This window comes from Tachypleus tridentatus, chromosome 8 (assembly GCF_004210375.1).
Source record: "Tachypleus tridentatus isolate NWPU-2018 chromosome 8, ASM421037v1, whole genome shotgun sequence".
NCBI lineage: Eukaryota > Metazoa > Arthropoda > Merostomata > Xiphosura > Limulidae > Tachypleus > Tachypleus tridentatus.
The window spans coordinates 52,236,151-52,257,452 of record NC_134832.1 but is presented as its reverse complement, the minus strand read 5'-3'; the positions used below and the strand labels follow the sequence as shown (position 1 = coordinate 52,257,452).

The 21,302-nt window shown below is 35.9% G+C and overlaps 1 pseudogene across 1 annotated transcript in view; it reads right to left on the bottom strand.

Moving 5' to 3' along the window:
* Positions 1–2,211: 2,211 nt before the first annotated feature.
* The window catches only part of LOC143222401 (atrial natriuretic peptide receptor 1-like), a 139,751-nt pseudogene continuing 120,660 nt past the window's right edge, over positions 2,212–21,302 (bottom strand). The window contains exons 16-22 of the transcript XR_013012228.1: positions 17,559–17,708; positions 14,863–14,986; positions 13,313–13,381; positions 10,456–10,630; positions 6,968–7,066; positions 4,374–4,465; positions 2,212–3,196 (exon numbers count right to left, since the gene is read on the bottom strand). The product of XR_013012228.1 is annotated as an atrial natriuretic peptide receptor 1-like (transcript). The remainder of the gene's footprint in view (positions 3,197–4,373; positions 4,466–6,967; positions 7,067–10,455; positions 10,631–13,312; positions 13,382–14,862; positions 14,987–17,558; positions 17,709–21,302) is intronic.

Genomic DNA, 21,302 nt, shown 5'->3' with positions numbered 1-21,302 from the left:
AACAGTGACACACGAGTAGATAAATTATGGCGCTAAAATGAAAAGCCGCAGCAAACTACGAACGTCAAAAACATTGAAATACGATTACCTCAGAACAATTTAAAGGGGTTACAACTTCCCAGCGGCTCGTGCGAATGAAACGTGAAACGTTATTATGTCCTAAAGAATCTTTAGTCTTTTCCTTCATAGTTTATTTTATTTTTTCTATGCATATAGATGCTTGATACATTAAGAACGTTTGATTTTGAATTTCACGCAAAGCAACACGAGGCCTATCTGCGTTAGCCGTTTGTAATTTAGCAGTGTAAGACGAGCTTGTCATAATCGCCTAGCGCCAATTCTTGGACTACTCTTTAACCAACCAATATTGGAATTTACCGTTATATTATAACGCGCCCATGGTTAAAAGAGGCGAGTATATTTGTAACGGCGATTCGAACCCCTAACCCTCATATTAAGAGTCGAGTGCCCTAACCACTTGACTATGCTGGGCCGTAAGAAAGATTGAAACAACAATTTGAGTGATAATTAATATATATTTGTTACTTTATAGATTTAATAGATGTTTGCTGTTACTTTATTAAGTTACACTGTGAGGTAAAAATGGCTACCGCTGATTTTAGCCTCTTTATGAGATTATTGCTATCCTAGTTTAGGATCATATTTTTAATAAGATATTTAAAATGTTGAGAAAAAAAGAAGATCCGACGAGGATGTTTCCTCCGGAGCCCACGCTGGCTCTCGATTTCCCAACATATACGTTAAGTATTTAAAAATGAATAAATTCGGACAATGGCCACAAAGTGAAACTAAAAGGGCCTTGTAACTGCAGCTGCTACTGTATGACGAAAATATTGGGGGTGGATCCGATCAACGAACTCGCTTTGATTCTGCGCAGTTTAATCCCGTTATCAGTAAGCGAGATTGATACGCAGCATTAAATATATATCGACCAATTAACGTTACGCCTTGTAATTGACTGATAATCTGATCTGTTTGTTGATTAATATGTAAACCACCTTGTTTTCACCTTCCACAAGAACTATCGTATTTTAAATCTTGTAGCATATCTTCGGAATCTTCAGAAGAAAGTGATAAACTGAAATTCGTGAAATTTATTCTCGAATCTCTCAATGCCGCTTCGTTTAATTTGTGACTTTTAGAATTCTCGGAAAGACGCCTCGATAGCTATTGCAGTAAAACCTCAGCATCGTAAATCAATGACACATGTTATTCTAAACTAAAAGTGACAGTAGTAGACTGCATGAAACTGAAATAATTAAACAAAGCTTGGAAGAGAGTAATCATCTTAGGTGTAACGTACGTGAAAATACATGTAGTACAGAAAAATCCATATTAGGATAAAATAACCTATCGGATTACATTAATGATGCGACTTTTGTATTATAACAAGAACAATTATATGGAAAAACATAGTATGTTATATAACGAGGTATGTATAACAATGACAGAACAATTAAGTGATGATGTATAACAAAGGAAATAAATCACGAGGAATAGAGCCCCGTGAACCAGAGTACTTTATGATGTAGAGTTTCCTTCGTTAGGAACTAACCCTTGAGTCGTTTAAGTTTAATTACAAAACCATCTAAAGCCCTCTACATTTATAATGCGTGGGTTCAGCTCAAACTGTTCTATTAAAAGTAACATGTAAGTGTATTTTACCCATTAAAACAATGTACATTTATTATTACGTTTTCAATTTAAACAATAGTTTCTCACACCGACTCAGACAATCACGTAACACAGAAAAAAAAAGTGTAAGGGTTTACTTTTACTTATACTAACTGAAAGTTAATTTGCATTTGAAACGAGATATTTGTAATCATTTTGTTTCGTGGTTAAAAATCATAACCTTACAAAGTTTTGTAAAACATTTATTACAAAAAAAAGTCGCTCAAATTAATGTAATATTAATATGGAAGGTGTAAGTTGAGATAAGATATAGTTTCTAGAACTATTTTATTGTAGCTAAAAAACGAATAAAAACTGAATAAAAAGAAAGTTTATTTTCCATAAATTTCAAACCTTTAAGTGTATCCATCAACACGTGGCCCGGCATGGCCTAAGGCGTGCGACTCGCAAGCGACCCTCAGATTACGAATCGAACGACTCGTAATCCATTACATGGTTGTTAAAACTTCTGTTAAAAAAAGGGTCAATAGATTTATGAAGCACTTCCTCTATAACAGGCCAGGTGGTTAAGACACTCGATTCGAAATCTGAGAGTCGCTTGTTCAAATCCCCTTCACACCAAACATGCCCTTCCCTTTCAGCCGTGGGGGCGTTATAATGTTACGGTCAATCCCACAATTCGTTTTCTTGGTAAAAGAGTAGCCCAAGAGTTGGCGGTGGGTGGTGATGACTAGCTGCCTTCCCTCTAGTCTTACACTGCAAAATTAGGGACAGCTAGCATAGATAGCCCTCGAGTAGCTTTGCGCAAAATTCAAAACAAACAAACAGACCATCAACACGCCACATTTTTCAAATACGAAACTAATACACACTTTGTTTGAATACAAACATTACTCATTGTTCTGGTAGATTTTAAACTGATTTATTTTCTTTTTTATCGCCTGTATCTGATTGTCAGGAAATAAATGCTTTAAGTTATAATTAAAAAAGCAAAACAAACAAAAGTGTAATATTTTAATTTACAGGTTAGACCGCGTTTTCATTGTGTTTATTCCGAGTTTTTGTTCTTTCCGTTTGTATTATTTGCAGGTATGGCCTACACCAAATATTAATTTCAGCTTAAATAAAGAATATTTAATCTAAAGATAAAAAAAAAATGTTCATGACTTACCTCTAACAAATTTTATTCGTATCAATTAACTAAAAAAATGTTATTTTTATCAGAACTTATGCCTTAAATTAGATGCCTACAGATTCGAAGGCCTAAAATTATTTCCAAAATATAATAAATCCAGCCCTCGTAATATTCTAGCTAACAGCTTTGACTAAGCGTAATAATACATATCTCCCTTAACCTCACCGTTATCAATATTTTAATATTTATTTCTAAATAAACCTTTATCCCCTAACTTATAAATATGTGTTAGGCTTAAGTCTTAGACACACACGTGGTTCCTTCGTGGGTTCGCACTGTTTGTTCGACAGAATCACCCTCCTTTCGTTCTCCCAAAAGCCAGTAAGTTGTCATTTTTCCTTTACCCTGTGAAGACAGTAAAATAGATTTTTTTAAGTCTAATATGTATGGCCTTACGTTTTTTAAATAGAAAAATTCGCATACAGTGTTAGTTAATATGTAACTAAGAACTTGTACAAAAAAGATAAACAAAACAAATTTAGCACACAAGTTATTGGTGGAAATAACGAATAATAAACTGTACACAGCTTTTGTTTATGGATCATGTAGTATATTTAAAGACCTTTAGTATATTTTATCACTGTCACCGATTGTATGGGGTTCCTTTTGTAGTCCACACAGTGAATCACATAAAACCTTAACAACGGCATCAGTTAAAAGCTGTTAAACATAGCAGTTATAAATTATTAAAATATAAAAAGCTGGAAACGACAAAAGTTAGATTTTCTGTTTTTCATCAAACAAACATAGAATTATTTTTATAAAAACAACCGCCGATGACCAGGCCCAAAATTAATGTTATCGCACCGAAACTAAAATTGTTTTTGGTCATGAAATATAAAAACCAAATAAAAACCGATGACAGAGTGGTACTTTTTGATTGGTGTAAACATTAAAAAATATTTGAATCGCCTTTACAAAGATTCAATGTGTTTTAGTTATTTTAGTTACTGACTTAAATTTATTTAAATTGTCAGTACTAATGAGGCCTTACGCCTAATTTATTACTCGATATTCAAACATTAAATCAGGGAAAAGTCTTATGAAAGCTATTTCATAAGAGACGAGTAATCAGAAATAAAAATAAAAGGCTTATAATTGTTATTTTTATAGTTAACGGTATTTTATATTCGGAAAAAAAAACCTGTAAATTTTATAAACACGTGGTAACAGATTCACCAATCGAAAACAAGAGCCTAATTTAAATAAAACGTATTACGGCAAGCATTGTAAATATATTAGAACAAAGTACCACAACGTATGACAATATTTAAAGAGTTTATAGATTAAAAAAAGATGAAATAAACGAGTGAATGAAAATGGCTTTTCAAAGTATGCTTTAATAAATAAATGGAAAATTACGTTTGGACATATTTTTTGCATAATCTATAACGTATATGTTTTTATAAATGAATGATGGTGAAATATGCAGATTGCGAGAAGTGTGATTAGATATTTTCATGGTTGTTATCCTAGAGCCTTCGGTTTTTAATTAAACACTTCCTTTAGTGGAATAACGTACCTTCATTTCCACTTCTCCACGAAGTTCTAAACAAAACGATCCAAAGTTATTCAAAACTTCTTTTGTTTGAGGACTTACGTGTATCTTCAAGGCTGCAATGAGATCACATTTTAAATAATACATTCGCAAATGATACAATGAATTGTTAAGAATGAAGTAGAAAGGAAGAATAGGGTTTGGTTTGAACTTCGCGCAAAGCTACACAAGGGCTATCTGAGCCAGCCGTCCCTAATTTTGCAGTGTGGGACAAGAAGGAAGGCAGCCAGTCATCACCACCGACTGTCAATTCTTGGGCTACTCTTTTACCAATGAATAGTGTGATTGACCATGAAATTACAACACCCCCACGGCTGAAAGGGTGAGCATGTTTTGTGTAACGGGGATTTGAACCCGCGACCCTTAGATTATGAGTGGAGTGCCTTGACCACCTGGTTATGTCGGGTCAGGAAGAATAGGTAAAGACTTAGTACAGGATGTCTGTTAGAACCTTAATTCGAACCTTCAACCAATATTAAAAAAACAAACTTTTAACCATGGTCAAATATTTATACATTTATTTCACTATAACTACATTCGCGTGTTAATCCAAGAATAAACCAGGACGTGACACTAAATATATTCTTTGTCTGTGAATTTCGTGCAAAGCAACACGAGGGATATTTGCGGTCACATCCCTAATTTAGCAGTGTAAGGCTAGAGGGAAGGCAGCTAGTTATCACCACCCACCGCCAACTCTTAAACACCTGAGCTACTATTTTACTAACGAATAGTGGAATTGACTGTACATTATACCGCCCCCACGGCTGAAATAGCGAGCATGTTTGGTATGATGGGGATTTGAGCCCGAGACCCTCAGATTAGGAGTCATGAGCCCTAGCCACCTGGCCATGCCGGGCACTCACTATACACGATTCTGGTCTTTACAGAGCTGTTTGTTCAATAGCTCTTCTTGACGAATTTTCTTACATTTAAATGTCTAAATATTTATACAAATTAACCCATTACAAACTATGTGTAAACAGTTTTATGTGAGATATATTCCTCTATGAAATGTAACACATTATTAAGGTTTTCGCTATACGTTTGCCGTCACACCATGACTTAGACTTAACAACCAGTGTTATCAACACGTACGAATAGTTTATGAGCTGTGGTTCCCAGTTTAACCAGATATACATGAATCCATCATCAATACATTTCTTGGTAACTTTATAATGGACAAAAGGAAGGGTTGATACTTGTTTTTTTAATTAACGTCATAAGTTTTAATAAAACATTTATCTGCATCTAAAACAAAAGGATTGTTCTGAATTTCGCGCAAAGCTACTCGAGGGCTATATGCGCTGAAACAAAAGGACTACAAAGCATTCGTTCTATTTTACTGATATCTTATCCTGGATTATGAGTTACATTTTAGTACAGATTAGTGCTCAAAATAACAACAATTTAAAACAGTAATTAATAAAATTAAACCTAACTAAATGTTTGGTTTGTTTTGAATTTCGCGCAAAGCTACTCGAGGGCTATCTGCGCTAGCCGTCCTTAATTTAGCAGTGTAAAACTAGAGGGAAGGCAGCTAGTCATCACCACTCACTGCCAACTCTTGGGCTACAATTTTATCAACGAATGGTGCGATTGATCGTCACATTATAACTTCCCCACAGCTGAAAGGGTTAGCATGTTTAGTGTGACGGGGACTCGAACCCGCAACTCTCGGATTACGAGTCGCGTGCCTTAACCACCTGACCATGTCAAACCCCTGGCAAAAGATCTAAGAATAACAGAGCACGAAAAGAATAACAGTTGTTCAAATTGCTCACAAAACCATCAAGCCCGTGGTAAACTAAAGCATTATCATTATTATATTTTCTAATTACTGAATCAGTTTGGAACGATTAACAAAATTATTATTAACAAGTGACGTACAGTCTTGGTTATTTATAAACATCGTTGTGGAGATGATTAAGAAAAAATAAAGTTGCTATTTAGAATGATTTCATGATAAATACCAGTAATAAAAGTGCACCTATTGCAATCTCGATTCAACTTATAATTTCGGCCTTTTTAATACAGAATAGTACACATGAACTGTCATAAAACATATATAATGATATACAGTATAGATAAGGAATTATTTTTGTACACGAAACTAGCTATAAATACCCGAAGCGTCGCTGTACACTAGCACACGGAGCTCGTGCTATGAATTCCCAGTAAGTGTCTTAAAAATCAGAATAAATATCTATGATCGATATCATAATCAGTCATTGAACATTTCCGGGCTTATGGACCAGAGCCTCGAATCTTTGAACACCTAGCGACGCCTCTGATAAGTACAGCAGTATAAGATTACGTGCACGTTCAGGCATTCATTACCTGAATTCATTTTAAAAACCTCATTTTAGCTTGTGTTGGTTTATACTTACAGATTACAGATTTATGAATTACACGCTAAGTTCCAGAAGTGTTTAGATGTTACTGGCTTTCCTTGATTACTTAAATCTGTTCTGTAAATTACCTAAATAAAAGAAATGGAACAGTTCAACATAGGATATCCCATTGAAAAGTTATAACTTGTATATATAACTACTTACGTAGACCCGTGGATTCCATTCTGGAAGCTGTATTTACTGTGTCTCCGAAAAGGCAGTATCTTGGCATTTTAAGTCCCACTACACCAGCAGCACAGGGCCCTGGAAAGTTACAAGTTCTCTATATGAACAAACGTACTTTTAAAATATTATTATTATATTTAACTTTTGTTTATATTAGGGTTAGAATAAGTACTTATAAGTTTTGATAATTGAAATAGTTTTGGGGATATTTCTTAGTTCTTGGTGTGAAATACAGTTTTCTCCTAGAAGTAAAATTTAAGATTATTCGTAAATTGAATACGTTAAATGTGCCAAAGTGAGACAGTAGAAATCTTCACCACGTCTCTACTCGATATGAGCTGCGTTGAATAAGAAGTGATCTTGCCGTTTCTGCCAAGTTTCTCGACACGACTGTTACACGTTCTCACTTCCTATTCGTTTCCCTGTCCTACAACAATATTCCTGGAGAATAAACGTAGAGATTTTGTTCGTTTCCAGCAAACCTGTCTTTGTTTTCTGTGTTTTCAAGTTAGAGGATTGCAGTCTCCTTACAATACTCCTCGAAACGTTTAAGGTAAGACATTTAAACAGTATTACAAGAGCTTTAGAATGAAAATTCATCACGAACTGAGTTCACTTTTACGTGTAGACTTTGACTGGATCCACCAGGATTTCTCCAAGAGCAGAGGTGGGTGAGGAATTTGCTGCTTAAATAGTTAGTTAGTTTGTTTTTTAATTTCGCGCAAAGCTACACGAGGGATGTCTGCGCTAGCCGTCCCTAATTTAGCAGTGTAACACTAGAGGGAAGGCAGCTAGTCATCACCACCCACCGCCAACTCTTCGGCTACTCTTCTATTAACGAATAGTGGGATTGGCCGTCATATTATAATCCCCCTCACGGCTGAAAGGGCGACATGTTTGGTGTGACGGGGATTCGAACCCTCGACCCTCAGATTACGAGTCAAGTGCCTTAACTACCTGGCCAACCCGGGCCCAAATAATTAGTCAAATTGCGTAACTACTTAATTAATATAAAACAAATAGCTGATAAAGGTAAGATTTAGGTAAATAATATATATGATCATTTCGCAATCTATCTATATTGATTGATTGATTCATTCATTAATATAGAAATAAACAATAGATGCATAGTATAAATAAATAAAACAAAAATACAAGTACAATCACGAGCTAAGCACGTGACCTTTTAAATATGGCGGACAACACGAGCGAGGAGTTTAGGCGTATGCCACTTACTGGTGAGTATAAACTGTTCCTGTGTTTAGGTTTTGAATATAATTATTTCTTGGTTTATATTTAATTCTTTTTTTTTGCTAGGAGCATTCTTGTGAATTCGTACTGACTATATGTTAACTAACACTCTTCAAGTTTTCACAGTGTTTGCACTGTCTTGCTGTTATTTGGCACGTATTTACCTAAATTATACCATTCATAAAAAAATTAATAAACAATATTTTACGGCGTAACCCGACATAATTTAAACTTATAAGCTTACATAAAATGATGTGTTGGTGATAGATTTCTGTCATATAGTGTTGTGACTTTTGTACATATAAAACACGAACTTACTACTAAGCTCGGATCTCCCAGACTTTCCGACATATGTGTTATGCGTGAGACACATATATTTAAGGCTTAACTAAAAGCTTCAGAAGGTCTGGCATAGCCATGTGGTTAGGGCGTTCTGAGATTTGTGAAAACAACGAGGACATGGACTCACAATAAATTCTTGCATAAATAGTTTAGAAAACACTGTTGGGTGTATAGGCCACATACGTGATTCTACGGTTAGTATTCTAATTTTTTTGCTCTGTTAGCGATGACGTAATTAATGTGTTCTTACACATAACCATTTGAGTCTGATTGTCACTTTCCAGATGATAATCTTTGAGTTGTCTTTAATAAAACGTAACAGGTGAAAATACACGAACACAAAGATCACTGTTAAAAGTTCTTTATGTGCCCTAGGTATCAAATACACTATAATAAAACAAAATCAACGTCTAGAAAAGTGATACAAGTCAGATGTACACAATATTCTTTCACGATGTATCAAGACATAGGTAATGTCTCCAGACGCAGTTGCTATGGATTTCTGTACGATCGGGTTGGTGTGGTGATTGAATTTAACTTAAGGCTACACAAGGGCTATTTATTTACGCTAGCCGTTCCTAGTTTAGCGGCGAAACACTAGAAGTAAAACAGGTGGTATTCAATCTCATCACTAACTCTTAGGCCACTACTTTACCAAAGAATAGTGGGATTGTTCGTGATATTATAGCACTCCCGCGGTGAAAAGGATGAGCACGTTTTGTGAGATAGAGATTCCAACCCACAACCCGCAGACTGCGAGTCAGGCACCCTAAACATCTGGCCATCCAAAGCCTTTCTGCGATCGTATTGTGCGCCATCGCACAGAAGATTGATTATGTAAAGGATTCAGGGAAGAGTTACGTTATTTGGACATGACAGCCTTACGTCGGAGCCTTACGAAATGGCAACTAAGCTGTAGGCCTATTTTCAAGATATACATTCGTAAGATAGGACATGACTGGACGCAGTGACATGGACTGTATTGATTATTAATGTGAAGAATTTAATCCTTTGGAGATGTAATAAACCGAAGTTGGAGAACAACATGAAAGGTAAGCCATTTCCTTCTGTAGATGGAATAGGGAAGGGTTCGAACCTTCTTTAACGAGAAATTTTGACTACCTATCCCATTTTTCTGATCTCTGTTGTATAATATCGTAAAAGGAGATTTTAAAATCTTTTCAATTCTTACATAGGGTAGAATAGAGAAATCAACTTGGACCAAATCTAGTGATATTTGAGAAACAAACACACAAAACATAATAAGTAAAATGATACATGCCAAGTAAGATGTCAACTATCCTGTATGGATCCCTGTTCTCTGTTACTTGAGGATGCCAACTAACCTGTATGGATCCCTGTTCTCAGTTACTTCAAGATGCCAACTAACCTGTATGGATCCCTGTTCTCAGTTACTTGAAGATGCCAACTAACTTGTATGGATTCCTGTTCTCAGTTACTTCATGATGCCAACTAATCTATGTGGATCCCTGTTCTCAGTTGCTTCAAGATGCCAACAAACCTGTATGAATCCCTGTTCTCAGTTACATCAAGATGCCAACTAACCTGTATGGATCCCTGTTCTCAGTTACTTGAAGATGCCAACTAACTTGTACGTAACACAGTTTTCAGTTACTTCAAGATGCCAACTAACCTGTATGGATCCCTGTTCTCAGTTACTTGAAGATGCCAACTAGCCTGTATGGATCCCTGTTCTCAGTTACTTCAAGATGCCAACTAACCTGTATGGATCCCTGTTCTCAGTTACTTGAAGATGCCAACTAACCTGTATGGATCCCTGTTCTCAATTACTTGAAGATGCCAACTAACCTGTATGGATCCCTGTTCTTAGTTACTTCAAGATGCCAACTAACCTGTATGGATTCCTATTCTTAGTTTAAGTTGTTCATTTGTCCTGTGACGTATCGTAAATGACAGTACAGCATTCAACAAGGCTATCGACATCCGGGCTACTTCTCGTGCATGAAAGTTTCCATTACGAACGGGTAACCCTGATACTACCATGTATGCATCTCCTATGGTTTCAACCTGTATGTATAAAGAAGACAGAATAATTTATTTGATATATAATTACCATATGTTTAACGATAAGTTACTCATCTAACGAGTTAGATCTCTGAAATAATAAAGGTAAAAGTAGATATTTATCAGAGGTATGCATATATTTTTCTTCAAGGGAAAAAACCGTCGATAATTTAAGGTTTGGTTTGTTTAGAATTTCGCGCAAAGCCACATGAGGGCTATCTGCGCTAGCCACCCCTAATTTTGCAGCGTAAGACTAGAGGGAAGGCATCTAGTAATCACCACCTTCCGCCAACTCTTAGGTTTCTCTTTTACAACGAATAGTGTAATTGACTGTAACATTATAACGCCCCCACGGCTGAAAGAACGAGGATGTTTGGTGTGACGGCGATTCGAACTTGCGTCCCTCAGATTAAGTGATTGAGGTACTCGACACGTAGTTTAAGGACTTGTTAATTGATTTTCATTCAAGGAATGTGTTTCTTTTTAAGTCACAGATATAACTAATGTAAATACAAAGGTGTAGGACAGCGGTAAGCCTATTGGCTTACAACGTTAAAATCCGGGGTTCGATACCCAGCGTTGGACACAGCAGATAGTGCAATGTTACTTTTCTGTAAAGGAAAGAAGGAAACAAATTTCATGACATACGAAAAGTTTATCACGCTTTATTTGAATAATTTGTACGTGTTAATCAGTAGTGCGTCTCCTCAGGTGAGATTCATGGCACCACTTACAATATAGTTAATAAGTATATATATCTGATTCGAAGCAGATTATTGAGACTTCGACAGCGTATTGATACCACGGATAATGTGTGATTGGAGATCCTTAAAAAAATCCAAACACAAATGCTCACAAAACAAAATTGTTAAAGGCCGCACAACCAAACAAGATTTCGAAGAGGCACAGCATCGCCAAGTGGCGAGGGCGCTTGATTCGTAATTTGAGGGTCCCGACTCGAATCCTTGTCACATCAAACATGCTCGCCCTTTTAACCGTGGGGTTGTTATAATGTGATGGCCAATCCCACTATTCGTTGGTAAAAAAGTCGCCCAAGAGTTAGCGGTTGGTGGTGACGACTAGCTGCTTTCCCTTTTGTCTTACACTCCTAAATTGGGGAAGACAAAAGCAGATAGCCATCGTATAGCTTTGAGCGAAATTAAAAAACAAACAATTCTTTTCGAAATAGGACACAGTTAAATTGTCTCATATTTGATGCCTTCTATACGCTGCTTCCTTTTAAACGCTGGTGGTAAGTCTGAAGGCTTATGATGCTAAAATCCAGATTTCGATACCCATGGTGGGTATAACACTGATAGCCCATCCTGTAGCTCTGCGCTTAACAACAAACAACTTTATTTATATTCTTACATCCTTGTGCAAATTAATTGAAACAAGACGGAAAATTACGATTTTTTCACATTTTTCGTTTTATTTCTGAGAATCTAAAATTACAAATTAATACATGATATGACCGCCTTTATTTTTCAGAAGATCATTAATCCGCTTTGGCATCGAGTCCACGAGTTGACTGCAATCTTTACTAATTTTTGGATCGCGGTACCGCACCTCAATTAGCCTATCTTTCGCAGTACAGTATTTTCCCCGAAGTCTTTCTTTACAAATTGCCCAAGGATTTTCAATAGGATTTAAGTCCGGAGAGTTTCCAGGCTAGTCCAGCACCTTTATTCGCGTTGTAGTCATAAAATTCTTCATAAGTTTCGATGTGTGGCATGGAGACAGTTCTTGCTGAAAAATGCCAGATCCATCTGGAAATCTCTTTTTCAATTTTGAACGACTCTTCTCTGCAAAACTTCGATGTACTGTGGTCCTCGCATCATACCTTCTACGATATGTAAGTCTCCAACGCCATAGTAGCTGAAAAAGCCCCAAAATATCTTCTCTAAGGGATGTTTTACGAACTGATTGATGTGATATTCTCGAATTTTCTCACCTGGATATATAAGAACATGCAGACTTTTTTTACCCTGTACCAAGAAATGAGTCTCGTCACTGAATAACATCTTCCTCCATTGTTCTTGCGTCCAGTTATTGTATTTCAGACCCCATTGATACCGTTTTTTCTTCATTGAGTTGGTAAGAAGTTGTTTTTTGACTGGTCTCCTTGCCCTTCTAACGCAATTTCTAATGAAGTAATATTCCTCAAAATTTCGTCATATATCCCAAAAATAGATCGACCGTACTGCAAAACACAGCTAATGACGCCGTGTGAAAAAAAAAAATGACTATTAAAGGATATAGTGGGTCCAGCGAGCCTACACCGGCCGCCATACTGAAAATATTGTAGAATGACCATTTGTTTCAATTAATTTACACAAGGGTGTAGTTACACGGCGGTACGTCAGATGACTTATAACGCTAGAAACCGGGTTTTGATATCCGTGATGGGTAGAGCATAGATAGTCCGTTTTGTATCTTTGTAATTAATTACAAACAAACTTTATTCTTAGGGCTTAAATTATGCTTGTCAATTGTAAAGTCGTTTAGAGATGTAGCCATTTAAAACGAATTTTAAAACTTCGGGTTTCTACTATATAAAGAAAGAGAGATAAATACTTTAAGTGAAAGTTATTCAGATTGTTTTAATATTCGTATACTTTTATACACCAAAACATCACCACTTGTAATTCATGGTTCCTACAGATCTTTCCGAAGAAGACTTACCTTGTAAACATCAAAATTTTCTATAATGGAATCAAAACAGGTGTATAGGTCGTTCAGGAGATCCACTACCTTATGCACAAAAAATAAAAATAATTTTTACATAACTGTTTAATCACTGAGGCGTTTAAATTGTAACTGGTATTTATATAAAAAAAAACAAAAAAAATTAAAACATTAATAATGCAAATTGTTTTTGACACTTGGACAATGTCTACGATATTGAGTACTAGAAATCCATAAACGCCTCTTGTAAATCGACTTTCTAAGCGTCGTTTTTTAAAAGACTTTTACAGTCACATTGTAGTGGTCCATTTCGTGTCATTATTATTAATTGCTACAGTGGTCCAAGAAGCTGTTTCATTTCAAAATAGCCAACTTGGAAAGAACGTTTTGCAACACGTGGACAAAACGGTAAGGTTATGACATAAGGGGTCAGAGATAGTTATCCCTAAAGTTAGGATTGCTGATTAGCAATGTTCCTTCTTAGCTGCGCGGTTGCATAATGACCAATAAAATACTGCGCACGTCCTCAGTAACGCCCCTCCCCTAGTGGCAAAGTGGTATGTCTGCACACTTATAACTTTAGAAATCTGGATGGGCAGAGTACAGATGGTCCATTATGTAGCGTAGTGCTTAACTACAAACAATCCTAAGTAATGGTGAGAAATCTCAACACGTCGTTCGCCTTAACGCCCCTCCCACCTAATAGGTCTAAAATCCAAATAACCAACTGGTAGCTTTGCAAAGGGGCCCAATAATCTAAAAAGGTTGGTGGTATAAAAACACCTCCTCCTTAAAAACTGGCAGTGCATATGGAAAAGTCATTCTGCACGTGGATTGACGAAATGAGAAAGAACCCTGCCGCCCAGAGAGAGAGAGGGAAACTAGTTATAAACGCTCACCGCTTACGCGATTACTTTCATCCGAAAAGCAAGTTTTCAGCATCACAAATATTCATAACCCTCTGTTTAAAGTGCGTGTGTGCTCAGCTGTCTATCGCACTCGAGCCCTGAACCTTCTACACACATCCTGAATCATTAACCACTATCCTACGTCAGGTTTAAAAACTTTAATAACGAAGTATATATCTGATACATCCTATGTATATTTGATACGTATATTGGAGCACGATATACGAACTTATGTTTTTAGATGAGTCAAAGTGACACTCGAAAGTTTCAGATTAATACAAAGCGGGGAAGAAAAAAGTTGTCAAGGTATTATTCATGATTTGTCCGTGAACGATAAACTTCAGGTGGCCAGTCTAGGTTTCCTTGGAAAAACAGTTCGAACTTTATTATCAACATCTGTTTAAAAATAAATTTGGATAATATAACAGTATACAAATATACGTTAATTAACTGAATTACCAAACATAAGCGTGACATGTAAAGTTAACGTAAAACAAGTATGTTTAACAAACTGAATATTAAATTTAAAATTATCACTTTCTTTTGGAAGAGTTTATAGAATTGACCTACAGAGGGAGCTAGCGGATATGTTTTCATTAATGACAACCGAAGCATTTGGTTAACATTGCTTTGTCTTACCTGCATTGGCGTGCTTTCAGCCGAAAGCGCTGTAAAACCAACAATGTCGCTGAAATAAATAGTGACGTTATCAAAGGCCTCTGCAGTCACGGATTCTCCTCGTATCAGCTGACTGGCGACAGGCCTGTGGATATTAGTGGAAGTTTTCAGGCTAATGGATAAACTTTAAACATGTTTCATTCTTTGCATCATTGTATTTGTTATATTCGAAAAAAACGACAACAAAAAACACGTGCTCAAAATTTCATTGGCAGGAGTATGGCCACTGATTCATTGGCATTTACGATCTAAGTCTTTCGATCCCAGCATTCCTTGCTGTTCGACCTACTCGAAAAATTGTTCGAGAAATTGAAAGTTGTGGGGTACCCTTCGTTTCCCTGCCTAAGTTTAATACCTGCTAATAAACAATGCACGTTACGTCAAAGACAACGTACCAGAAACGTACATGTTACGACCATTTTGTACATCGCATCCAATTTTTATGATCGTATCCTAGTAACTAATATTTCGAACTGTATATCTTTCTTTTCTAAATGGAACTCCAATATCAGATTACATCTGTCCATCTTGCTGAGTTGTTTTTTTTTTCATTTGTACTTTACAAGCAGTATAATCAGATTGACCGGAGACTGGAGCATGCGCACAACAGCTTAACTTTTTTTTTTTCTTATACAAAGAAGTACCACTAACAGACCATATAAACTTAGATTACACGTTGTTAGAGCGATGTAAAAGGTTACGGCTTCATTGAAGGTTTTTGTTTTCTATTCCATTTTATCTTTATTACAACCGAAAAAGATTTTTGCATCTGGATGTTGCACAAACTCAAAACGAAAAAGAAGAATTATAAGATCTAGGCCTACTGCCTCATGAGATTAATGGTATATCAATTATATTGAATGTACAAAATCAGTAGACTTCATCTGTCGTCTTCTACCGGATAGATATAATATATACAGGATATCATAACAACCAAACCAGAAAACAATTATGTGTTTATGAGGTTGCGTGTTAACTAAATACGTAAGTAGTTCATTTATAGGTGGCGTTTTGCTGATAATGACGTCTTACAGCAATAATAATGTTTGTCTGTAGTTAAGCGCAAAGCTGCACAATGTGCTCTGCTTACCACGGGTACCGAAACCCGGTTTCTAATGCAGTAAGCCCGCAGACATGCTGCTGTGTCATTGGGGAAGGAAAACCAAAGATATAATAAAGAAGTGAGGGGTAGAACTGTGTAGAAACGTTTCATTAAAATATTATTTAGGGTTATACATGTATTTCCACTGTGTTCGTCGATAGTAGCTGAACCCCGGATTTTAGTGTTGTAAGTTTGTAGACTTAGTACTGTCTTGCAACATAAGAACGTAAAGGAAACAACTGTTATTTGCCTTTTAACGATAATTTTCTAAGACAGAAAAATATGATAATAAAAAATTCAGGTGTAAATATACATAACAGTACCTTGGTACCATCAAACTGTGTTTTAGTACACACACACACACACACGGAAGATATATCTGATATGGAAACTGCGTATGCCAGAACATTACGTTTGTAAAGGCATATTGGTTATTCTCGAAACTGTGTATATATATATAATAAATATATATTCTTAACTTTACATATTGTTATTAGCACTAATTTTCTCTAATACATATATATGTAATTTGCTATTTTAACTAAAGAAAAACAAGCAAAAAAAAACAAATTAAATAAAAACGTTACATTAACTAAAAAAAACCCAGGGTGCAAGCAACAATGCTTTCAGTTAATGCAACGTTTGTTGTTTAATTTCTTTTTGTTTCGGCTTGTGTTTGAGTTAAAAGTAACAAATTATATAAATTAGTCAGAGGTTTGGATTTGCTGTTTTTAACGCAGTCGTTCCTTATGATTGTACTTATTTCACTTCATTAAAATGTAATTATTTTCACTAAAAACAGTTCCGGCATGGCCAGGTGGGTTAAGGCGTTTGACTCCTAATCTGAGGGTCGAGGGTTCGAATCCCCGTTGCACCAAACATGCTCGCCTTTTCAGCCGTGGCGGTAAAAAATAGGTCAATCCCACTATTCGTTGGTAAAATAGTCGCCCAAGGGTTGGTGGTGGGTGTTGATGACTAGCTGCCTTCCCTTTAGTGTTATACTACTAAATTAAGGATGGCTAGCGCGGATAGCCCTCGTGTAGCTTTGCGCGAAATCCAAAACCAAAAAACAAACAAACTAATAAGATGTATATAGCATTGGAACAAAGGCTTCATTATGATTCAGTTATTGTACTTTATATAGAATTCAAACAATGTTTTTGTCCTGTTTCAAATATTGCAGGTCTTAAGTTATTTGAACGAGTTTTGAATTAATTAACGTTTAATAAATAATACAATTTCATATCATCTCAGTCTTGTCGTACTAATGATACTCTGGTTTTACTATAAATACCGAACTTATTGTGATCTAAGTTGTTATTAATTATTACCACTTGTAACATTATACCATTAATAAAATCTTTAATATTACTGGAATTGCAGGGTGTTCGGAAAGTCATTGTGCAGTTTTGTAATCATATACATATATAAGTGCACAGTGAGTTTTCGAACATCCTGTAGTTACTGTTCCGATACAAAGAGCAAAAACTTATAAAAATAACCGCGTGTCCTACTTTTGTTGTTGTTTTTTCTGATGATGTTCGAGTTAACTTACCGAGGTAATAGCTCGTACAGTAAATCTTCGGCCTTTCTTTTCTCTTCAAGATAATCTGCGGTTCTTTCTTCGACCAGCGTCTCCAGATTATTGGCGTACTGTTCCATCCTTGAAAGCAGATTGTCTAAGATGTTCCCGCTTTCGTTGTCTCTTGTTGAAAGTAATAAAACCACCAGTAACTAACAGAATGTAATCTAAAACTGAGTACAGCTAACAGAAATGCCAACAAATAATTTACTGTAATAATGAATAGTGGTATCTTTATTACAGTGAATTATAATAATCAACAATGGTATTTTTAATACAGTGTATTGTAATAATCAACAATGGTATTTTTAATACAGTGTATTGTAGTAATCAGTGGTATCTTTATTACAGTATTATAATAATCAACAATGGTATAATTTATTACAGTGTATTGTAATAATCAACAATGGTATATTTATTACAGTGTAATCACAGTGTATTGTAATAATCAACAATGGTATTTTTAATACAGTGTATTGTAATAATCAACAATGGTATCTTTATTACAGTGTATTATAATAATCAACAATGGTATCTTTATTACATTGTATTATAATAATCAACAATGGTATATTTATTACAGTGTATTGTAGTAATCAACAATGGTATTTTTAATACAGTGTATTGTAATAATCAACAATGGTATCTTTATTACAGTGTATTATAATAATCAACAATGGTATCTTTATTACAGTGTGTTGTAATAATCAACAATGGTATTTTTAATACAGTGTATTGTAGTAATCAACAATGGTATCTTTATTACAGTGTATTGTAATAATCAACAATGGTATTTTTAATACAGTGTATTGTAGTAATCAACAATGGTATATTTATTACAGTGTATTGTAATAATCAACAATGGTATCTTTATTACAGTGTATTATAATAATCAACAATGGTATCTTTATTACATTGTATTATAATAATCAACAATGGTATATTTATTACAGTGTATTGTATTAATCAACAATGGTATTTTTAATACAGTGTATTGTAGTAATCAACAATGGTATTTTTAATACAGTGTATTGTAATAATCAACAATGGTATCTTTATTACATCGTATTATAATAATCAACAATGGTATATTTATTACATTGTATTGTAATAATCAACAATGGTATATTTATTACCTTGTATTGTAATAATCAACAATGGCATTTTTAATACAGTGTATTGTAATAATCAACAGTGGTATCTTTAATACTGTGCAATGTAATAATTAACAGAGTTGTTATTCTGGTCTGTATAAGTTGTTTTGAGCATTTGTTCACCAAAACATATAAACATACACGGTTTGCATACAATGGTGTACTTTTAGTATAATCCTTTTCTATATATATTAATGCTTTGTTTAGACAGTACTTAGTGTAGGGTTATGCTTCATCACGTGCCCAAAGTTATAGGGCGTCGATCTGTTCGACTATCCAGGAATGATATGATGCAAACGGACATTGCCAGATTACTCCAATTATACTGTATCCAAAATGTTGAAACGTAAGCGAAACTGGAGAAAACCTTATAACAGGAAAGTTTACTGGTAGACGCCGAAAACAACTACCCTAGATTATCATGTTTTGATCTGGTTTTAACATGTTAAGGTCGAAAGACGTCTTTTGACACCTCACAACAGGAATGCCATGCATGTATTCATTATAGGGTATACAGAAGGACAGTGAACAGAAGACTGACCAAACAAGGTTATTTTGCAAGAATGGCCAACTGCAAATTGATATTAACCAGAATTCAGGGCCGTGTTACTTGGGCAAGATAGCATACCACTTTATGGCTGGAAAACTGGCAACATATCTTCTTTTCAGATTAGTGATATTCTTGGCTTGTTAAAGCTGTGGAAAGATCCGTATTCGTCATTTGCTTCGAAAACAGATGAGGCCATGAGAGAAGATTGTTTTCCCATAGGGAACACACAGGAGGTGGTGCAGTACATATTCCGGCAGCTGTTCCACATGGTGGAAAACTGCTATTAATATCCTACAGAGAAACGTCAATGGCGCTTCCTAAAAACATCACATGGAGACGATATTTCTTCCATATGCCAGGGCAAGGCTAGACGATAAATTTATGCTCCAGGATGACAGTGCTACTGCCAATAAAGCGCATGTTTTGCAGGATTGTCTCGACCAGGAGGACTTCGCAAGATTGCCATAGTCAGTAAAGTCTCCAGTGTGTAATTCCATTAAGAAATGTTGAGCAGAACTGAGCTGAAGAAGTGCTAACCACGACCCTGAGCCAGCTACTGTAGCTGAGTTGCCGTCTCTAACTTAGCTGGGAAAGCAGCTAGTCATCACTGCCCACCGCCAACTGTTGGGGTACTCTTTTACCAACGAATAGTGGGATTGATCATCATATTATAACGCCTCCACGGCTGAAAGAACGAGGATATGATTCATCAGTCATGTGATTTTTTGCTTGGTTCGTTTTAAATTTCGCGCAAAGCTACACGAGGGCTATCTTCGATAGCCGTCCCTAATTTAGCAGAGGGAGGACAACTAGTCACCACCATCCACCGCCAAATCTTGGGCTACTCTTTTACCAACGAATAATGGGATTGATCGTCACATTATAGCGCTTCCACGGCTGAAAGGACGAACATGTCTGGTGTGATGGGGCTTTGAACTCGTGACCCTCAGCTTACGAGTCGAGCGTCCCGTAACCACCTGGCCATGCCGGGCTGTGATCTTTGTGTTTTGCAGAAAAGTATTTAAAAGTCACACTCAGATCAGATCCTTCATAGCAAATAACTCCTGAAAGCTGCCTAGCTTGCCTTCCAGTAATGCCATACCTGTTACTCAATTCACCCCAGTTTTCTGAATCCAGAAGATTTATTACTTTGTACTTTTAATTTTTGCTAAAAGTTGTAGTTTTGTCAACCTCATTAAATACCAGCTCTTATTTTCTGATCATATAGAGAGGTTGAATATATTATACTAAAACAATTTTGGAGTCTCACTACGATGTTACAGTACATGTTGCCATGTCCGGTTGTATTCTGTCTGACGGAAATGCATTCTGACAATAGTCTTGCAGCATAGTTTTTACTGCGAAAAGTTCAGTCATGAGCCCGGCATGTTCAAAGCACAACACTCCTTCTTGTTTGATTTTCATAATTTGTCTGGTGTATGATGACTGTGATTTCTCAGCGTAATTTCATAGCCAGGTGGTTAGGATTCTTGTTTCATAATCCGAGGGTCGCAGGTTCAAATCTCCGTCCCACCAAACGTGTTAGCCATTTCAGCCGTAGGGGGCATTATAATGTGACCGTCAATCCCACAAGCGTAAATAACACTGGGGAACACTTTTTCAGTAACTTTGAGTTGCATTGGATATTTTAACTGATTCTGAAGGAGTTTTAGGCGCTGATTTCAAATCTGAAATTAGTTTTTCTCTACAAGCTCTAGTTTGTATGCAATTTGAGGTTAATGAAATTGTACAAATGTGAACTTGCGTAAACCATGTATAAGCATTTTCACGTCCATATATATAGATAGCTTCTAATATTTTGATCATTCTTCTTTTGTTTCAGATCAAACATGGCTTCCAAAAATAGATATCATTGCAGAAACAAGCCTGATGCCTTCTGCTACATATGTGGATGCTACACACTCAATCGTCAGAGACGTAACATATCCTTGTTCGTCAAGCGTGCCTACAAGGCATATTTTGAAGTTCATCTTGGTGATCAAGACAAGCAAT